The sequence below is a fragment of the Lepidochelys kempii genome, chromosome 2 (assembly GCF_965140265.1).
Source record: "Lepidochelys kempii isolate rLepKem1 chromosome 2, rLepKem1.hap2, whole genome shotgun sequence".
Lineage (NCBI taxonomy): Eukaryota > Metazoa > Chordata > Testudines > Cheloniidae > Lepidochelys > Lepidochelys kempii.
In genome coordinates this window covers 247,931,540-247,954,942 of record NC_133257.1, presented here as the reverse complement: position 1 = coordinate 247,954,942, position 23,403 = coordinate 247,931,540, and the positions used below count along the sequence as shown (strand labels likewise).

At 41.5% G+C, this 23,403-nt stretch overlaps 1 protein-coding gene and 1 pseudogene across 12 annotated transcripts in view; both read right to left on the bottom strand.

Annotated features, from left to right (window-relative positions):
• Positions 1–23,403, bottom strand: part of DIP2C (disco interacting protein 2 homolog C) — a 485,644-nt gene that overhangs the window by 243,317 nt on the left and 218,924 nt on the right. The window lies entirely within an intron of this gene.
• LOC140907946 (small ribosomal subunit protein uS8-like) lies at positions 12,704–15,629 on the bottom strand (annotated as a pseudogene).

Here is a 23,403-nt window from a genome sequence, read left to right as displayed (position 1 = left end):
AAAATACCACTGTATTTGAAAACATTATGTATGTACATTCCCCCTCAACTTTCTAACCTTCGTCCTATGCTACTCTTTTATTTTCATGAATATTATATTCAGATTTGATTTTTAGCATTTCACTTGTCAATCTGTATTTGCATAGTTTTGTATATGCAGCAAACATTTATTTTTAAATTATATTTACTGTAACTTGTGCATGCCAAATAGCCTCTTTTCATAAGAATGGCCATACTGGGTCAGACCAATGGATCATCTAGCGCAGTATCCTATCATCTGACAGTGGCCAATGCCAGTGCAGAACATGACCTCGTTAAAAAAAACAGCAACAACAACAAAGGACAACAAACTATATTTGGGAGATTATTCAGGGTGGTAATTTAAACTATCATATCAAGCTCTTTTTATTAGAACTATGCTCTACTTTTCTAGAAATATATGGTCTGTTTAGAAGTCTTCACTTTAATCGTAATTTTACTTGCACTGTAAACTATATTCGAAAATTCAAAACTATTGCAGAGCTTTTCCTCTTCATTCATCGTAACACTAATATAGCTCAGAGTACTGCAAACTTTTTCTTCCACCCTACATATTGTACACAGAGTGAAATTAAAACACTGATCACTCATGACTCATGTAAAAAATTCACATTTAATAAAGGCCCCATTCAAGAATTCTTCCTAGCCTTACGACTCACATGCTACCGTGACTGGTGCATTAGAACTATGTAGATTAAATCAGATTAGATACTGATGTCACTTGCCCATGTGTAAAGCTTAGAGCTGGTCAGAAAATGTTCCCTCTCCCTCCACACACAGCCCACACTGTCAAACTGAAAATGGAAAATAGTCAACTAACATCCCCAAAACAAAAGTTTTTGTTTTGTCAAAAATGTGAACTTTCTGATTTTTTCCCCCAGCTAGCTCTAAGTAAATTGTAATTTACTAAGTAATTCCATTTACTTCAGTGGAGTTATAGTGAAATTAAACCCAGTGTGAGAAATTTGGATCCATAGTGTGTGACGTTGGTACACTACATAATCACAGCTGTAAAGTGCCTTAATTGACTACAGTGTCCAAGTACTAACATCTGTATTGAAGTCTTTAAAAAAACAAAAATAAAAGCCTTTAACTTTCACTGACAAATTGTCATAGGAATGGAAGCCTACTGTGACAAAGTTTCTCCTCTACCTTGGTGGGTCTTGCGCTTATTGGCAGATTTGCTCGCCTTGGAGCTTCATGGCAGCCCTCAGTTTGGCCGTTTTTGTGAACCCACAGTCCAGGTCGACTCCTCCTGTGTCTGACCAGGAGTTGGGAGGTTTGGGGGGAACCCGGGCCCGCCCCCTGCTCCGGGTTCCAGCCCAGGGCCCTGTGGAATGCAGCTGTCTAGAGTGCCTCCTGGAACAGCTGTGCGACAGCTACAACTCCCTGGGCTACTTCCCCATGGCCTCCTCCCAACACCTTCTTTATTCTCACCATAGGACCTTGCTCCTGGTGTCTGATAATGCTTGTACTTCTCAGTCCTCCAACAGTACGCATTCTCACTCTCAGCTCCTAGTGCCTCTTGCTCCCTGCTCCTCACGTGCGCACCACAAACTGAAGTGAGCTCCTTTTTAAACCCAGGTGCCCTGATTAGCCTGCCTTAATTGATTCTAGCAGCTTCTTGATTGGCTGCAGGTGTTCTAATCAGCCTGTCTGTCTTAATTGTCTCCAGAAGGTTCCTGATTGTTCTGGAACCTTCCCTGTTACCTTACCCAGGGAAAAGGGACCTACTTAACCTGGGGCTAATATATCTGCCTTTTATTACTCTCCTGTAGCCATCTGGCCCGACCCTGTCACACTACATGAAACACTTTACTTGATTTTCCAGTTTTTTTCCTCACTCTTCTAATGGATGACTTAGAATACACAAGGGCTTAATACATGAATTAGTTGGCTTTAATTAAGTAATAAAATGGGGTGAATTTGCTTCTAATTACTTCATAAGAAGTTAGTAAAGTACTTTGTCTTATTGTAGTATTTGCTTGTTACTGAATGCCCTGGCTTAGTAGCATAAAGTATATGATTGAGTAGTTGTAAGGATTAAAAAAAAAAGCTTTAAAAAATTAAATATTCACAGTCACACTTAAGCAAATGTTTAAAAATACATAATTTTAAAACGTTATTAAATTGATCTGTAATTCTTTGTACTTTCCTTTTCCATTGCTGCTGATTAGCAAAGGGGTGTGTGTGTGTGTGTAAGCTTTCTTCTTTCTAAACACACTTCAGTAACACAGCCAGAAATGTCAAACTCTCAGCCATGCATATGTAATGTGATAGTTTTCTTTGAGTCATGCCCCCATCTGTATTCCACATGTGGGTGTGTATGTGCAGTGTCTCCCCTCATGCTTCCAACCGAGAGTATAAAGGGCAGTGAGGGTTGGCACCTCTCCAGTTCCTTCTTACTGACATATGGCCTGAGTCGGAACCCCTATTTCTCCTTCGCTCTTATCTCAATAAGAGTTGTATACTTATATGCATAGTTCTTTCATAGTTTAAATAGCTCAGTTAAGATAGTTTAATATAGTGTAGTGTAGTTTAGTGTAACTAGCATAGAACTTCCCCAGTCGGAGGAAACAACTCCTTGCTATCCGGGGACTCTGTCCAGCATCTCAGGCTTCAAGAACTTTGTCTCCTGCCCTCATTCCTTTTTCCAGCAGTGAGGATCATCAACTGTGCCTCTACCATCTGTGTGAGGCACGCAGCATAGCCCTACTGGCCCCGGCAATTGTAGTTCACACACCTCCTGAAGCTTTCCACCCAATCACCATTCAGATTCTGGTTATTCCTCTCACACAGGACCAAGGCAGGATCAGGCATCCAAATCCAGACCTCCCTCACCTCACAGCCTGGCATTTGGATGGGTGTCTGACATAGAGATTGCATGTTCAGCGCCAGTCTAGCAGATCCCTAACCACAGCAGGAAATGGTCCACCTGAACATATTACCAGGCGAAGTAGCATTACTCCCTGGAGTGGGCCCACCACCATCACCATTCCCTTGGTACGGTGACCACCCGGTCACCCTAGACTACCTCTTCATACAGAAAACATCAGACTTATCTCTCAGCTCTGTTCGTGTTCTGGTGGCACTTAGCACCTTCCTCCCCACCATGGATGGATACTATCTTTATGTACCCTGTGATGGTACGCTTCATGAAAGGCTTGGTCAAAACCTTCCCAACCATTGTCAAACCTACACTCCAGTTCGATCTTAACCTCATTCTCTTCGTTCTTACAGGACCACCCTTCAGACCTATGGCAAGGTGTACTATGACCCACCTTTCCATGAAAGTGGCATTCCTAGTTGCCATCACTTTGGCCAGACGGGTCAGTGACCTAGCAGCCATGAGGCAGACCCATCCTACATAGTCTTTCACAAGGACAAAGTTTCATTGAGGCTATACCCCAAAGTCCTCCCCAAAGTTGTGTCCAAATTCCATCTCAACCAATCAATCCACTTACCTGTATTCTGTCCAAAACCACATATCTGTCCTGCCGACAAGAAGCTACACTTCTCCTACATCAGCTGTGCCCTGGCATTCTACTTACAAAGAACTGTGCCTTTTAGAAAGTCTCTGAGACTCTTTCCTGCCACAGCAGAGAGATGAAAAGGCCAAGCCATAGCCTCACAAAGGATCTCTAAGTGGGTCTCAGGCTCCACACTGGAATGCTGAAAGATAACAAACTTCCACCCTCCCAGGGGTGTTATAACTCACTCTACATGGGCATAGGACACTTCTTTGGCTTTAAGAAAAGGAGTACTTGTGGCACCTTAGAGACTAACCAATTTATTTGAGCATAAGCTTTCGTGAGCTACAGCTCACTTCATCAGATGCATACCGTGGAAACTGCAGAAGACATTATAGACACACAGAGACCATGAAACAATACCTCCTGTCCTATTCCACCCCACTGTCCTGCTGGTAATAGCTTATCTAAAGTGATCATCAAGTTGGGCCATTTCCAGCACAAATCCAGGTTGTCTCACCCTCTGCCCCCGCCCCCCCACACAAACTCACTCTCCTGCTGGTAATAGCTTATCCAAAGTGACCACTCTCCCTACAATGTGCATGGTAATCAAGATGGGCCATTTCCAGCACAAATCCAGGCTCTCTCACACACACCCCCCCCACCCCCGGAAACACACACTCACACACTCACTCTCCTGTTGGCAATAGCTCATCCAAACTGACCACTATCCAAGGACAAAGTCACAAAGTTCAGCCATCTTTGTCCTTACCCATAACTATTTTACATTTGGGGACAATGTATACCTTCAGATCAGCGGCACTGCTATGGGTACCCGCATGGCCCCACAGTATGCCAACATTTTTATGGCTGATTTAGAACAACGCTTCCTCAGCTCTCGTCCCCTAAAGCCCCTACTCTGCTTGCGCTGTATTGATGACATCTTCATCATCTGGACCCATGGAAAAGAAGCCCTTGAGGAATTCCACCATGATTTCAACAATTTCCATCTCACCATCATAGAATCATAGAATCTCAGGGTTGGAAGGGACCTCAGGAGATCATCTAGTCCAACCCCCTGCTCAAAGCAGGACCAATCCCCAATTTTTGCCCCAGATCCCTAAATGGCCCCCTCAAGGATTGAACTCACAACCCTGGGTTTAGCAGGCCAACGCTCAAACCACTGAGCTATCCCTCCCCCTGGACCTCAGCCTGGACCAGTCCACACAACAGATCCACTTCCTGGACACTACAGTGCTAATAAACAATGGTCACATAAACACCACCCTATACCGGAAACCTACTGACCGCTATTCCTACCTACATGCCTCCAGCTTTCACCCTGACCACACCACACGATCCATCGTCCACAGCCAAGCTCTGCGATACAACCGCATTTGCTCCAACCCCTCAGACAGAGACAAACACCTACAAGATCTCTATCAAGCTTTCTTACAACTACAATACCCACCTGCGGAAGTGAAGAAACAGATTGATAGAGCCAGAAGAGTTCCCAGAAGTCACCTACTACAGGACAGGCCTAACAAAGAAAATAACAGAACGCCACTAGCCGTCACCTTCAGCCCCCAACTAAAACCCCTCCAACGCATTATTAAGGATCTACAACCTATCCGGAAGGATGACCCAACACTCTCACAAATCTTGGGAGACAGGCCAGTCCTTGCCTATAGACAGCCCCGCAACCTGAAGCAAATACTCACCAACAACCACATACCACACAACAGAACCACTAACCCAGGAACCTATCCTTGCAACAAAGCCCGTTGCCAACTGTGCCCACATATCTATTCAGGGGACACCATCAAAGGGCCTAATAACATCAACCACACTATCAGAGGCTCGTTCATCTGCACATCCACCAATGTGATATATGCCATCATGTGCCAGCAATGCCCCTCTGCCATTTACATTGGTCAAACTGGACAGTCTCTACGTAAAAGAATAAATGGACACAAATCAGATGTCAAGAATTATAACATTCATAAACGAGTCGGAGAACACTTCACTCTCTCTGGTCACGCAATCACAGACATGAAGGTTGCTATCTTACAACAAAAAAACTTCAAATCCAGACTCCAGCGAGAAACTGCTGAATTGGAATTCATTTGCAAATTGGATACTATTAATTTAGGCTTAAATAGAGACTGGGAGTGGCTAAGTCATTATGCAAGGTAGCCTATTTCCCCTTGTTTTTTCCTACCCCCCCAGACGTTCTGGTTAAACTTGGATTTAAACTTGGATAGTGGTCAGTTTGGATGAGCTATTGCCAGCAGGAGAGTGAGTTTGTGTGTGTGTGTGTTTCCGGGGGGGGGGGGGGGGGCGGTGAGAAAGCCTGGATTTGTGCTGGAAATGGCCCACCCTGATTACCATGCACATTGTAGGGAGAGTGGTCACTTTGGATGAGCTATTACCAGCATGAGAGTGAGTTTGTGTGTGTATGGGGTTGGGGTGGGGGGGGGTGAGAAAACCTGGATTTGTGCTGGAAATGGCCCACCTTGATTATCATGCACATTGTGAAGAGAGTGGTCACTTTGGATGGGCTATTACCAGCAGGAGAGTGAGCTTGTGTGTGTGTGTGGGGGGGGGGGGGGGGCGGAGGGTGAGAAAACCTGGATCTGTGCTGGAAATGGCCCAACTTGATGATCACTTTAGATAAGCTATTACCAGCAGGACAGTGGGGTGGGAGGAGGTATTGTTTCATGGTCTCTGTGTGTATATAATGTCTTCTGCAGTTTCCATGGTATGCATCCGATGAAGTGAGCTGTAGCTCACGAAAGCTCATGCTCAAATAAATTGGTTAATCTCTAAGGTACCACAAGTACTCCTTTTCTTTTTGCGAATACAGACTAACACGGCTGTTACTCTGAAACCTTTCTTTGGCTTTGTTAGTGGATATTTTATGGCAAAACATTTGCAAAGCCACAACATGGTGCTGTAAATGTGTGGATAGATCACACTATGCTCTGACCCTCGCGGCAGCCGCGGATGCAGTAGTAGAACAAGCTATCTTACGAATGGCTCTGCCATAAGCTTCCTTGCACCCACCTTCACACTGATCACTGCTCACAAGTCACCCACATGTGGAATACACATAGGGACCATCACTCAAAGAAGAAGAGCAGGTTACTTACTGTAACTGGAGGTTCTTTGAGATGTGTGGTCCCTATCTGTATTCTACTACCCACCCTCTGCTTAGGACTTGGTTGCTTTGTGGTAAGAAGAGGAACTGGAATGGCATCAACCCACACTGCCACTTATACCCTCAGTCAGGAGCATTAGGGGAGATACTGCGCATGTGTGGGCCAATGGATACTGTTTGGAGAAAACTCAAGCTCATGGTGTGTATGCACACCATGTGTGGATACAGAAAGGGAACACTCATATCAAAGAACCTCCAATTACAGTAAGTAACCTCATTCATCTCTATGGGTCCAGTATTGCAAATTTAGTGAACTGTAATGCAAGCTGAAAGCAGTGGGTGTTCTCTCTCTTTCTCTGGATCATGGTAAATGGAAGACATTATGTGGACTATGGCATCAGTGAGAAGAGGGCTGCTTTCTAAAAGAAGAAAGCTTGTATCCATACCTAAATGCTTTCAAATACATAGTTCCTAGTAATAAATACAGAAAAAGTTAATATTTTAGCAAAGTCCTTTTAAACTATTCCCAATTAAGAAGTATGCCTGAGTGTGTCTGCTCTTACAACACTGTGTTGATTTCCACAACTTCTCATTACTGATTTATCAGATAAGCACGTACAAACCACAGAATATTATTTTAGTGGAATACATTCAAGGGTACACATGTATCAGACAGGCCACTCTGCAGTGTAGCTTTTAGACTGTGGAATCTGAAATGCCAGCAGCCACTCTTATTTTTTTCCATTACTCTTTCCCACAGAGTAGCTTTATCTGCTAGAATAGCCCAATATTTTCTCCCAGGGTTAGTAATTTTATTTACATTTATTTTTATCTCCAACCCCCTGAAAGCACTTTTTTCCAATGTGCATTTTCTATTGACAGTATAATAGTTATTCCTGATTACAGCCATCATGTACTTAATAACCCTCTGCTTGTTGGCCTTTCTTGAAACCAAGCCATTTTTTTCCTTTAAAATTTGTGTGTTAAACTTTCTCCTTTTCCTCAATAAGTTCATGCAGCAGAATCTATGCACCCACCTGTAACACACCTTGGGTGATAGGAGTCAATTTCAACCTACCAGCAAAGCATACTTAAAAGCATTCTTTTAACCAAATACTACACACAGCACACAAAGTGATAAGTAATTCAAAGAAAAGATTTATCAGCTAACAACATCCCAAACAAATGAACTGGATCCCTCAGCCAGAAGGGGCCTGACTGAAATCCTGTTGAAGTCAATGGAAAAACTTTCACTGACTTCAATGAGATTTAGATCAGGGTCTATGGAGTTGTCATCACAAATGTTTGTGAATTTTTATGTTCCCACCTGCTGCTAAGAGATCATCTTACTCACTGTCCAGGCTGACCTCATCAGTTGCAACCATCTTTATTTACATCTCTAATGTCCCTGATGTCATTCCCATATTGATCTACTTTATTCTACTCCAGTGGTTCTCAACCAGGGGTAGCAGAGGTCTTCCAGGGGGTACATCAACTCATCTAAATATTTGCCTAGTTTTACAACAGGCTACATAAAAAGCACTAGCGAAGTCAGTAAAAACAGTAAAAACAGACAATGACTTGTTTATACTGCTCTATATACTATACACTGAAACGTAAGTACAATATTTATCTTCCAATCAATTTATTTTATAATTATATGGTAACAATAAGAAAGTAAGCAATTTTTCAGTAATAGTGTGCTGTGACACTTTTGTATTTTTATGTCTGATTTTGTAAGCGAGTAGTTTTTAAGTGAGGTTAAACTTGGGGGTACGCAATACAAATCAGGCTCTTGAAAGGGGTACAGTAATCTGGAAAGGTTGAGAGACACTGTTCTACTCCATATTGTGTTTTCCACACTCAGTGCTAAAAGGGTTACATTGTCAATTCTCCCTTTTGTGGAATGTGCAATGTGCAATTCATTAAGCCCTCAGGCAAGTGAAAGATAAACATGACAAACATGGGAGTGAATGATAAAGGAGAATCAGAATATGAGTCACCCTGGTGCACAGTTTGAAAACTGCCACCAGACAACTGGCCTACCCTTATAACAGGTCTAGAGTGGCAGAACAGCAACAAGGGGAACATTAGCACCAATAGCAAGTCTGAAGTGATGGTGAACAAATATTAGATACCACGGGCTTCCAGCCATCCAAATTGGTGGTGGCCATGTAACCAGCAATGATGGCCTTCCTATTGGCCAGTGAACTCCATGGCTTCCTATTTGGTGGTTGTGATTACCTTGATAAGTGGAATGCAAACCTTCCAATTCTCCACTGTATTGCCATGGTGATCATAGGAGAAGTCACAGGGCAGGGTCTCTGCTTCTTGTCCCTGATATCATTCCCATCCATCCCACACCTTCTAGGGTCCTTGGTTATGAGAAGGGGGGAGCAGCAGAGTCATAGCTATCATACACAAAGAGTATTTGGATTTTTTCCATACAGGTTACCTGTACAGAAGCCTTCTCCCCACAGGGAAGTTACACTTTCCAGTGAATAGGTGTGATGCATGGCCAGAAAGGGTTAAACATCCTGCATGATAAATTACTCAGATTCAACACTTAAAGACATATGGGGAGATAAAGTTTGTGTTTTTGTGTATTTACATACATATGGGTAGGGGTCAACAATGTAATCAACAGTTCCTATCTATACTGTATTCTGTTAATTCATAGATCAAAAGAACATCCACTGAATGCATCCAATAAAGTGAGCTGTAGCTCACAAAAGCTTAAGCTCAAATAAATTTGTCAGTCTCTAAGGTGCCACAAGTACCCCTTTTCTTTTTGCGAATACAGACTAACACGGCTGCTACTCTGAAACCTAGCACTTAAATGAATTGTAAACATGGGATATCACTGTATTCATCTCTCTTTGAAGTGTTGTCAAGGTTCCTCCCCCACTCTGAACTCTAGGGTACAGATGTGGGGACCTGCATGAAAAACCTCCTAAGCTTATCTTTACCAGCTTAGGTCAAAACTTCCCCAAGGTACAAAATATTCTACCCGTTGTCCTTGGACTGGCCGCTACCACCACCAAACTAATACTGGTTACTGGGGAAGAGCTGTTTGGACGCGTCCTTCCCCCCAAAATACTTCCCAAAACCTTGCACCCCACTTCCTGGACAAGGTTTGGTAAAAAGCCTCACCAATTTGCCTAGGTGACTACAGACCCAGACCCTTGGATCTTAAGAACAATGAACAATCCTCCCAACACTTGCACCCCCCCTTTCCTGGGAAATGTTGGATAAAAAGCCTCACCAATTTGCATAGGTGACCACAGACCCAAACCCTTGGATCTGAGAACAATGAAAAAGCATTCAGTTTTTTACAAGAAGACTTTTAATAAAAAATAGAAGTAAATAGAAATAAAGAAATCCCCCCTGTAAAATCAGGATGGTAGATATCTTACAGGGTAATTAGATTCAAAAACATAGAGAACCCCTTTAGACAAAACCTTAAGTTACAAAAAAGATACACGGACAGAAATAGTTATTCTATTCAGCACAATTCTTTTCTCAGACATTTAAAGAAATCATAATCTAACACATACCTAGCTAGATTACTTACTAAAAGTTCTAAGACTCCATTCCTGGTCTATCCCCGGCAAAGACCCAGCATACAAACAGACACAGACCCTTTGTTTCTCTCCCTCCTCCCAGCTTTTGAAAGTATCTTGTCTCCTCATTGGTCATTTTGGTCAGGTGCCAGCGAGGTTACCTTTAGCTTCTTAACCCTTTACAGGTGAGAGGAGCTTTCCCCTGGCCAGGAGGGATTTCAAAGGGGTTTACCCTTCCCTTTATATTTATGACAAGTGTATAGCAAATCACCTGTGAATGGTGGAAAAACAGGCAATTGCCTTATGTTAATCTGTGTGAATAATTAATGACGATGCTTAAGAAATGAGGGCCTATTGTTCCCTGAGGGACTCCAACCTGTCAAAGGAGGCTTGAAATTGTATAAAAGATGTTTGGGTCACAATCCTTTTTATCTCAGATCTGCTTAAGCTTCATCAGGGGAAGTTTGAGTCACCAGATTGAGATCCCATTTATGCTGGTACACCCTTAACAGGATATTGGACATTGGACTATAACCTATGGGCTAAATTCGAAAAGAACTCTTTTAGAACTCTTTGCAACTACAAAGCTCACCATCTCTGCTATGAAATCTGAACCTCAAGAACTGAACTCATGTCTGTATGTATATTGATCTTCATCAGTAATCTTCATCATTCTTCACATGGGTAACTAGGTGGAGGCCTGAGGGTAGGTTACTTTAAGGGAACTGTGTTGTTGGCTTCTGAGCAACCAGTGAGGTAAAAAAGAAGCTGTTTTGTGCTGGCTTGGTAAATCTAAGTATTGAAATATCCACCAGTTTTGGAGTTTGTCTGCCCCATTCTTTGCAGTTCACCCTAATTGAGTAACCTCAGCTGGCTCCCACAAGGACCCCAGTCACAATAGGCATAGAAAGAAAGAAAGAAAGAAAGAAAGAAAGAAAGAAAGAAAGAAAGAAAGAAAGAAAGAAAGAAAGAAAGAAAGAAAGAAAGAAAGATGTGGTTTGCAGCCTTCAGTCCTGATACAGTTGAGATAGTAATGGAATTCATTTTTCCTCACTGATTTGAGGACAGCCAGTCATTAGGGCCGATGGAGGTTTTGTTGTGGGATATGGCCCATACTCTCAGTACAAGAGGTGGGTGGCTTACAAATTTCTGTGACTCCGTGATTGCCCATGTGGCTCTTAAGTGTCTCAGTTTCATTTGCTGAGATGGGAGGTCACATATATATATATATATATATATATATATATATATATATAGGAGAGAGAAGTACTTGCAGGAATGTCCTAGGTGCTACCACCCAGACATTTGCTTTTAGATGTTGTTAGGCCAATCCCGCCATCTTCCTTTTTAATCAGTGCATGCCTGTTTTCCCTCTGCTGGCCTGGGGCAGTAAGAGTTAATTATTTGTGAAGATGGAGACAAAACTGGCAAAAAGCAAGCTGCTTCTATTTACACCGGAGTCCAGCAACAATAAGGAGAGCGTTCGAAAAATCTGGCAATAACAAAAAGGCCTGTATATGCTCAGGAAAAAAAAAAGAATGATCTGGTATAAAGCTCACCAAATGCGTAGAGCTGCAGGGTGAAAATATTCTCTAAGGAAAGCAAAAGATAAACTTTTTTAAATCCTGTGTTCGCACTGATAAAAGCCAGGTGCTGGTATAGTAAACATTATGACCCCTAGAAGTGGGAACAGAAATATTGTCAATTGAAATTATGACGTTTCATTAAACCATACAAGGTGTTTAATTTTCCACAACTACTGGATTTTGTTTTTTGCCATTTCACTTCGTCATCTGAAAGCCCTGTAGCCTTGAAAGAAGACATATAACAGTATAATAATGCCTTTAATACTTTATCATATTTCAAAAATAGATTAGAAAATGGCCCTAATACATGGAATTTCTTTAAAGAGCAGCTTCCTCCAATGTGATTGGCAAGTGGCATAGGGCAGCATTTAAAATCTCTCTCCAATTAATCACCTGATTAGATTATTTATAAGAGAAAGTAGCAATGTAATTCTATCTACCCTCTTTATTGAGTTAACACTCATTCAGGTAGATTGTGAGCACAGTAGCATCAGTGTACAATGAGAGAGCATCAGAAATCTCTTCACATACTCTGGTTATGTGTCAGTGTAACTGAAGTCCAAATATGGCATTCAGATCATCATTTTAAGAGAATCACGTTATTATCCCTTTCAGTCTGAGGTTGGAAACATGGATATTTTATCTAGGACAAAAGGAAAATCAGTAAGTGCTGAAGACTTCAGAGTCCACATCTCAGAGGGAATTTTATTTTTGTTTTGTAGCTTTTGCAAATAGTTCTGCTCTTCCAAATGTGCAATGCCTCCAAACACCATGCTGGGCTGTTGATGGATAGAAGGTACACTGGTACTTTTTCAAACACAGTTTTTACCTCTGACTGTCTAGTACATTTTTTTTTCCATTTGAACAAGTTATTAGTATGCCTGTTTTACAAGTGTTGGAAAAAGAATCCCAGGATTTTGCCTCCTGTGTGTTTTTGCCTTGCTTCCTCATGGTCCATGATGCCAGCGGAAGGTGTCAGCACTATTACCCAAACTGACATGAAGGCAAACGGTTGCTCTGCCACTTTTCCAGGTCCTTCAACTGAACATCAAATCTGGGACTGATCACACCACACTTGTTCAGTCTGCCTGTGAGATTAACAATAATTTTCCCAGCTCTGTGATCGTCAATGATCTCAAATTCACCATTGTAACCATGCTTCACAGTTAAAAACCGGACAATTACTTTAGAGCATGGTCGAACGAGAACTTGACGTGTTCCATGTTTCTCTGCATTGTTGATGCTCTTAAGGGGATCGGCCAGAACTTAAAGTGACAATTTCAAGAGTTGCCTTTTCCTCTAGCTTCCATGGACAATACATCTTAATGTGCCAATTTGCTTCCCACAATTTGCCAATTTGACATTAATATTTACCTTCCAAATGAATCTATTATAGGAGAGACAGAAAATCAATCTACAATCAAATATCTGAATTTCTCCAGTGGAAGGCATATTCAGTCAGATCAATGATTTTGAGACAAACCTAGGCATCAGGATAAGCTAATTGTTTAATCTGATTTAACAGTGAAGACATTCTGCTACTCTAGTTAAGATCATGGAAAACAAAGCAGTTAATTTGGCTTCGTGAAGCAGATTTGGAATTAACCTATTCTATGCAGTTTTTGTTTAGCAGTTTTTGAATATGTAACCCAAGGATAAAAAAGGGCATACTTTTGTTTTAGGGCCTCAAAGCAAAGAATACTTAATGTACGTCTGCACAGCAAAGTCATTCAAAAAGGATCACCCTCCTCTATAGCTGGGATGAAGGTGATAATTTAGGTGCTATTCTACTTGTTCAGAGTTTTGCCAATCCCAATATAAAGAATCAAAGTGGCAAACACTCCTGTTTTTGTTGCCTTCACATTTGAGAGCTACAGTTAATGGAATATGGAAACACTACAGAAGAGAAGGCGATTTCACACCAGTAGCAAATGGAAGAGTTTGAACTTTTAAGTTTGTAGTGTTAATCCCCTCTATGGGGTTTCTGACATCCTACAGGCAATCCACACTGTTTGTTTTTATGCCTCTTTGCAGAAATAGAAAGTCATTAAATATGCCCAAGTGGGAAATGAACGGCAGTAAACAGGGAAGAAGAAGAAGAAGAAGAAGAAGAAAATTAAAAGCACTAAAATACTGATTAAACAGAAAAATGGAAATAAATCTATGTTCATTAATATTTATCTGTGGTAATTCATTTAAAGTGATTGTTTCTACAATGTACATTATCAAAAATTAGCTGAAATGGAACCACCCAAATTAAAACGTTCAATGAAGGGAAATACCTTAGAAAACAGTCAAAACAGAGACACCGATATATCAGCTACCAGTGAAGTGGACTTCTTCTTTCTCTAAAGTTTTATTCAGAAGACAAGCATTGCTTGTGAGTGATAGCACATTATCTTTTAAATTGGTTCATCAAACATACAACAGCCTTACTCTGTAGTGAAGATGATCCATAAAAACTCAAAGAACATCCATAAATGTTTAAAGTAATACGTGCATCAGGGATTAACAAGTATGAAATTAATAAACATTCTATACTGGAATAAAAGTGTGGCAGTGAACCAAATGTGAACTGTCAAATAAAAATATTATGAGTGAAATTCTGGCCCTATCTAAATCAACAGCAAAACTCTCAGTGACATAAAACATAAAAATGGCCATACTGGGTCAGACCAAAGGTCCAAAGGCCCAGTATCCTGTCTACCAACAGTGGCCAATGCCAGGTGCCCCAGAGGGAGTGAACCTAACAGTGATCTCTCTCCTGCCACCCATCTCCACCCTCTGACAGACAGAGGCTAGGGACACCATTCCTTACCCATGCTGGCTAATAGCCATTAATGGACTTAACCTCCATGAATTTATCCAGTTCTCTTTTAAACCCGGTTATAGTCCTAGCCTTCACAACCTCCTCAGGCAAGGAGTTCCACAGGTTGACTGTGTGCTGAATGAAGAAGAACTTCCTTTTATTTGTTTTAAACCTGCTACCCATTAATTTCATTTGGTGGCCCCTAGTTCTTATATTATGGGAACAAGTAAATAACTTTTCCTTACCCACTTTCTTCACATCACTCATGATTTTATAGACCTCTATCATATCCCCCCTTAGTCTCCCTTTTTCCAAGCTGAAAAGTCCCAGTCTCTTTAATCTCTCCTCATATGGGATCCGTTCCAAACCCCTAATCATTTTAGTTGCCCTTTTCTGAACCCTTTCCAATGCTAGTATATCTTGACTTCACTACGGCCAAGATTTCTCCTTGTATCATTTGCAGTACTTTACCCTTTTATGGCCTGATTTTCAGTCAGATGGATCATTCTTCAATTCTGGTCCTGAACTATTGCGTAGTGTTAACCTCTGCTGTTAAACAGCACCTTTGTTACACTGTAAAGGTGGCCACAGCAATGCACTGGTAAATTTATAAAGCATTTTTTAATACAGTGTTTAGATTATATACATTGGAGCCAAACCCTGCAGCCCGTTTAAGTTTGCTTTGTACTGTTCTGGAAACACAAAGCAGATTTAAAGCCTGCAGTGACCAACTCAAGAGTCCTCTTGAGTGGAGGACTCCTCCAACGGCACAGAGCTCGAATAGCTGCTCTATCTCACCATTTGCAGACCACAGAGTCACAGGTGTGGCTGACGGAATGGGGGGTGTGGCCAAAATGTCCTCAGTCCCTGGCTGTTGCAAGAGTTCCTTGGGGGATGCTGCAGCCAGGTACAATACGGAGCAGCAGTGTGATTTTTCTATTTTGATAATTTGCCAATAAAATCCTTTTTTGTCTTCCTCAAAAGCCCACCCATCCCCATCCATGGTGACAGATTATGCAGTACATCTCGTTCCCAAATCCTGTTTGGGATGACTCATGTATTTTGTCCTCCCCAACTCTGCACAAATTGTTTTGGGAGCAGGCCATCTCCTCTTTAAGTAGACCCTTTGCAAAATCATGTGCATAACCATTATTGCTCCTTGCTTCCTCCTATTGTCTCCCAAACTGCAGGGTTGAGAATAAAATCTGGATATGTTAGCAAGGCAAACATAAGTCGTTTGCTGTACTCCAGCAATACAGTTTATTCCTACAAGAATTACCTGAAGGTTAAAAAATGTAATACCAAACTGCACATATACTCAGCTATAGCTACCCATCTCACTTACCAAATCAGTCTCTTAACTTCATGAATTAGACAAGAACATTTCATTAAATAGGTTTACTGGATGCAATTAGCAGTTTATCTCCTAGTGAGCAGCTAATTCTTAATCATGTAACTATGCAAAATGCCATAGAAAAGGTAAAAATTAAGCAATCCAATTAGTTTATAAAGCAGACCGTTTAGACTTAATGCAGGATCTTTTTTAATATTCACTTGTAGGGAATTAGAATTATAAACAAAGCCTATGAAAATTGGGAAAAAAGTGTAATGCGTGGCAATTTAACGACACATGAGTGTGCAAAAGGATGTAATGGAGCTTATCACTTTAGGGGGTTTTGTTCCATTGTTGGTATGTGCACATAACTATCAATCAGACTTCAAAAACTATTTATCCCCACTCCACTACATATGTTCATTTATGTAACTTGAAGTCAGAGGGGGCTTTTGTTTGTTTTCATTTTATATTTTTCTTCTGAGAAAATGTATCACAAGTTACACTATGTATATTTTGTTTGTAAATACATCTTAAATATAGACAGGTCTGAGCATTAAATTAACAGTATTAAAAGAAAGCTACAAGCAACATCTAAAGAGAGGTAGTGGTGAAGGAAATAGTCAACTGAAACATAATAAAGTCAGGCATTATTTCATCCTGCACAGACAACTGTAAACATCTACCATCAATAAAGAGAACTCCAGGGACCTACTAACATTGTACTGATGGAAAATTAATGGGCCATATGTAGACCTCTCAACTGTAAAGGCTAAGACATCAATGCAAAATGTCTTCATTCTACAAACAAGACAGATCATGCAAACTCAATCATGTCGCAGTACAATCTTTGGCAGACAAGACCTTCGTGGGATTTTTTTTTATATGCATGAAATGTTTTAACCAAGATGTTGCAGGTACTTTTCACTGAAATGCCATGAGACCAATTATTTGACAACATGCAGAAAATTATACTTTCCCAAAAAGAACATGAATGTAAACCATTGTGTATAAGAGAAGAGGAATAACCTCTGATCAGAGATTACACAAAACAAAAAAAACACACATAAAAATCAATCCCAGCCGTTTACAAACTTTTAAGTAAAACTTCCATTCTGTAGCATGGGATGGCCTCTTTCTCCTCAGCCTCTCAGGATATGCATGCAGAATCCAGGCAATATAGTGACCCAGCATCCCAGGAATAATGGGCTGGGTGGTGAGTCAGTATATTGCCCGAGTGCTGGGCCTTGCTAAGCATGCCCAGCATCATTCCTTGAATGCAAGAGGGCGTGGCCAGATGTCTAAGGAATGTACAGCCCCCCCAACAATCCTACTGGAACCTGGGTACATGCTGATCACTTCCAACCCTGATAGAAAAAGCACTGGGGCGGCAGGGGGCAGGGAGGAACGGGAGAGTGGGAAGAGGAAACAGACATTTACCAATACATTTTCTATATTTACAAAATAACTATCTAGCCATAGGAAATATCAGCACATCTGTTGGTAAGAGTTAACTTTATAATGGTGACCACTGGAATATAGGAATACATTATGAAGCTAGTTTTTTTACATGGCTACCTGAAATGCCATTCATCATCTTCCATGTAATTAACAGTAAATTAATACCAGAAACTAATTTATCACTGGTAGAAAGATGTCCTTTTCTTTTGACTGATTGACATGCACTAACAAGTTAAATTATGTCAAATTATCTGAAGTCAGTGGCCATTTGCACTAGTCCTACAAAGGTCATGAAGTCAGAATCCATATCCATTCTCTACCAGGTAAAATCCAGTAATGACTAACAGAGTTAGACACAATTTAACTTTTGCTAAAAATATAAAGGGTATTCAGAAATTTTAAAAAAAACTTGCTTTATTAGTACAGGGTTTTTTAAAATGCTTTCCATCTATAAAGTCTACAGGTCTGGTTTTAGTCTCACTTACACCAGTTGTACATTGGTGAAATTCCCTTTACCTCCAAGGGGTTACTTCTGATTTAGGCCTGTGTCTACACTAAAAAGTTAGGTCGACCCAGCTACATTACTCACAGGTGTGAAAAAGCCACACCCCTGAGAGACGTAGTGTAGCGAACCTAACTCCTGGTGTAGACCATGTTAGGTCAACAGAAGAATTCTACAAAAAGAAAAGGAGGACTTGTGGCACCTTAGAGACTAACAAATTTATTTGAGCATAAGCTTTCGTGAGCCACAGCTCACTTCTTCGGATGCATTCAGTGGAAGATACAGTGGGGAGATTTATATACACAGAGAACATGAAACAATGGGTGTTACCATACACACTGTAACGACAGTGATCAGGTAAGGTGAGCTATTACCAGCAGGAGAGCGGGGGAGGGGGAGAACCTTTTGTGGTGATAAGCAAGGTGGGCCATTTAGGGGAATTACCTACTCTGACAGGAGATCCCCCCCCAACCGGTGGGTGTAGATAGTGTCTGCACAAAGCGCTACAGTGGCACAGCTGCAACACTACATCTATGCTATTGTAGCATTTCAAGTGTAGACAAGCCCTTCCTCTGGTGTAAATAAGAGGAGAATCAGACATAAGTTAGGACAAATTTGTTAAGCATTCAAAAGATCGGAAATGACAAAGCTAAATGTCCCAATTTTCTCTTCCTTTTGAACTGCTTCAGTTTAGTCATCCTTGGGTTGTGCCTCTTATGCCACCCGGTGCATTGGCATAAGGGGTAAGTGGTGTGACCTGAGCATCCCTATGCCCAGCAATCCCAGGCTGCCCTAGCACTCCCTGAGCCGGTCACTGCCAGCATAAAACAAAACTTCCTTTGGCCGCTCTTATCTGTGCAAGCCTGATGCTTAGCTGTCCCAGGTCTTTTGCAGCCCTCTTTGACTTATGCCAAGGGCTACTCAGCTAAAGTTAAAGAGCAGGGCTGAAGTTGTCAGTGTAACCTTAACTCTGCTCCTAAGTATGTTTCACAATATAGCCTTCAATTACATGATCTCATATTATTTCTCAAATAATACAACATACAGGTTTTTCCACCATTTTATATATTTGTATTTGAAAACAGAGGAGGTGATTTTTTGCTGGTGAGTATCCCACCTGGTACAGGCTGCTTTCACGGGAGGAGAACAAGAACCAAATATTCCAGCAATTATTCACACTCACAGCCTCTTGTTCTCACAGGAGAGTTTAGCTACTCATATCTGTTAGACTACACACATCACAGCCCAAATCACATCAAAGAGATTGCTATATTACATAGAAGACAGCTTTTTGATATAAGATGTGGAAATTCCAACAAGAGGATGGTCCAAACTTCTTAGCTATACCAACAGAAAGGAACTAACAGAGAATATCAGAACAGAAGGGAAACTTGGAGCAAGTGATCACAAAAAGTATATTTTCCTGGAAATCCTCAGTTCAAATGTAGTTTTTATATTTAATTAATTAATTAATTAAAAATACACATTCTATTACTCTTTTTTAAAAGCATAAGAACTTGAACTGAAGAATCTTGCAAAAAGAAAAGGAGTACTTGTGGCACCTTAGAGACTAACCAATTTATTAGAGCATAAGCTTTCGTGAGCTACAGCTCACTTCCTCAGATGCATATCGTGGAAACTGCAGCAGGCTTTATATATACACAGAGAATATGAAACAATACCTACTCCCACCCCACTGTCCTGCTGGTAATAGCTTATCTAAAGTGATCATCAGGTGGGCCATTTCCAGCACAAATCCAGGTTTTCTCACCCCCCACCCCCCCCCACAAATTCACTCTCCTGCTGGTGATAGCCCATCCAAAGTGACAACTCTCCACACAATGTGCATGACAATCAAGTTGGGCTATTTCCTGCACAAATCCAGGTTTTCTCACATCCCCCCCACCCCCATACACACACAAACTCACTCTCCTGCTGGTAATAGCTCATCCAAACTGACCACTCTTCAAGTTTAAATCCAAGTTAAACCAGAACATCTGGGGGGGGGGGGGGTAAGGAAAAAACAAGAGGAGACAGGCTACCTTGCATAATGACTTAGCCACTCCCAGTCTCTATTTAAGCCTAAATTAATAGTATCCAATTTGCAAATGAATTCCAATTCAGCAGTTTCTCGCTGGAGTCTGGATTTGAAGTTTTTTTGTTTTAAGATAGCGACCTTCATGTCTGTGATTGCGTGACCAGAGAGATTGAAGTGTTCTCCGACTGGTTTATGAACGTTATAATTCTTGACATCTGATTTGTGTCCATTTATTCTTTTACGTAGAGACTGTCCAGTTTGACCAATGTATATGGCAGAGGGGCATTGCTGGCACATGATGGCATATATCACATTGGTGGATGTGCAGGTGAACGAGCCTCTGATAGTGTGGCTGATGTTATTAGGCCCTGTGATGGTGTCCCCTGAATAGATATGTGGGCACAATTGGCAACGGGCTTTGTTGCAAGGATAAGTTCCTGGGTTAGTGGTTCTGTTGTGTGGTATGTGGTTGTTGGTGAGTATTTGCTTCAGGTTGCGGGGCTGTCTATAGGCAAGGACTGGCCTGTCTCCCAAGATTTGTGAGAGTGTTGGGTCATCCTTCCGGATAGGTTGTAGATCCTTAATAATGCGTTGGAGGGGTTTTAGTTGGGGGCTGAAGGTGACGGCTAGCGGCGTTCTGTTATTTTCTTTGTTAGGCCTGTCCTGTAGTAGGTAACTTCTGGGAACTCTTCTGGCTCTATCAATCTGTTTCTTTACTTCTGCAGGTGGGTATTGTAGTTGTAAGAAAGCTTGACAGAGATCTTGTAGGTGTTTGTCTCTGTCTGAGGGGTTGGAGCAAATGCGGTTGTATCGCAGAGCTTGGCTGTAGACGATGGATCGTGTGGTGTGGTCCGGGTGAAAGCTGGAGGCATGCAGGTAGGCATAGCGGTCAGTAGGTTTCCGGTATAGGGTGGTGTTTATGTGACCATTGTTTATTAGCACTGTAGTGTCCAGGAAGTGGATCTCTTGTGTGGACTGGACCAGGCTGAGGTTGGTGGTGGGATGGAAATTGTTGAAATCATGGTGGAATTCCTCAAGGGCTTCTTTTCCATGGGTCCAGATGATGAAGATGTCATCAATATAGCGCAAGTAGAGTAGGGGCTTTAGGGGACGAGAGCTGAGGAAGCGTTGTTCTAAATCAGCCATAAAAATGTTGGCATACTGTGGGGCCATGCGGGTACCCATAGCAGTGCCGCTGATCTGAAGGTATACATTGTCCCCAAATGTGAAGTAGTTATGGGTAAGGACAAAGTCACAAAGTTCAGCTACCAGGTTAGCCGTGACAGTATCGGGGATAGTGTTCTTGACGGCTTGTAGTCCATCTTTGAAGGACAAAGTCACAAAGTTCAGCTACCAGGTTAGCCGTGACAGTATTGGGGATAGTGTTCTTGACGGCTTGTAGTCCATCTTTGAAGGACAAAGTCACAAAGTTCAGCTACCAGGTTAGCCGTGACAGTATCGGGGATAGTGTTCTTGACGGCTTGTAGTGGCATATTAAAACACATTAACACAGAAGTGTTGTAAATAAAACTGAAACACCTTATGTTACAGTTTCATTATCTAGAAGACTCTGCCTGCAAGGAAAAATCTATCACCTTGATTTTGCAAGTAATTGTGTCTGCTGTTCTGAGCTTACAGGAACAGCTAAGGAAAAATGATTTTGTGGTCAAAGTCTTGGTTACACTACCTCACAGTTGTAGTTGTATATTTTGCATGAACAACAATACACTCAATAATGGAAGGAGATTTGTACAATTCCATATATTAATCACTTTCCTTGTCCAGTTCACTTCAATACATCGTACTACAATACGTTTAATGTGCATTATCTTGCATTTGGACTTCGATCATGATGATCAGTTCACATCTTAGTTTGCCACTGTTTTTACAAATGTTAGAGTTTTTCAGTTATCTACTTGGGCTGTGGGTTGCTTGCCATATTTTTTCTTTTTTTTCTTTTCTTTTTTGCAGTGTAGTTTCTTTTGATACTAAAAAATTGAGCCCAAGCTGTTTGTCAAAAAGAAAAGTGGAAAGTAAAAGGTTTCTTCTCTGCTTGGTGCACAGGGAGTTCCATATATAACTCAAGGGGTATTTCAGAGGCTAATCACAGGGGCCATGCCTGCAGGAAAATAGTCTGCACATAGATGGAGGATGCTAGGCCCCACACTCAAAAACACAAAATTTCTGCAGCTTAAAATGAACTTGTGGATATTCAGCTGGGAACAGCCAAAAGGATAAGAGGATGTCAGATGGAAAGAAAGAATAATGAAGAGATAGAAGAGAAGGCAGATGCCCAAGGGGAAAAAGGAAGTTACAGAACACAGAACCACAGAATTACACAAATGAAGTGGGAGTAGGTGATTGACTCTGGGGAGGAGATACTGTAGAAGAGAAGGAAGCGAAAAGATCAGGTGAAAAAAATACAGTGGCTGGTAACTCTGATACAAAAAAAGCACTAGCTTTTTGGGTGGGAGGGGTTTAAAATCCAGCCGTTACACATAGTAACTATATCAGCTGGTAGTTTTTCAGATCTTCCGTTTCCCTGGTTTTAGGATGGTGTGACCTTTGCCTGTTGCCATCCCTTTGATGTTTGGTCAGAGCATGCATGCTGGTAAAGAAGCACGTCAGCCAGTCATGGCCATGCTGACATAGGTTTTTCAGAAATTCTGGGAAGATGTGTCTGAGCCTGCAGCCTTCCAGGTTTGGTGAGTTTTATGGCCTTTTCCACTTCTTCTCTAGTGAATGGATTTGATAGATTTGATGTCTGAGCGATGTAAGTTACACTGACCTGAGCGGTGTGGACAAGCACAAGCCCTGACTTCTTCCTCCAACATAGAATTATAGGACTGGAAGGGACCTCAAGAGATCATCTAGTCAGTCCAGGGCCCTGCACTGATGGCAGGACTAATTATCTAGACCATCCCTGACAGGTGTTTGTCTAACCTGCTCTTTAAAATCCCCAATGATGGAGATTCCACAACCTTCTTAGGCTATTTATTCCAGTACTTAACCTCCCTGACGGTTAGCAAGTTTTTCCTAATGTCCAACCTAAACCTCCCTTGCTACAGTTTAAGCCCATTGCTTCTCATCCTATCCTCACAGGTTAAGAGGAACAATTTGTCTCCCTCCTCCTTGTAACAACCTTTTAGGTTCTTGAAAACTGTTATCATGTCCTCCCTCAGTCTTCCTTTTCCAAACCAAACAAAGTCAATTTTTTCAATCTTCCCTCATAGGTCATGTTTTCTAGATCTTTAATAATTTTTGTTGCTCTTCTCTGGATTTTCTCCAATTAGTCCACATCCTTCCTGAATATGGCACCCAGAACTGGACACAATACTCCAGTTGAGCCTAATCAGCGCAGAGTAGAGCGGAAGAATTACTTCTCGTGTTTTGCTTACAACACTCCTGCTAAGACATCCCAGAATGATGTTCACTTTTTTTGC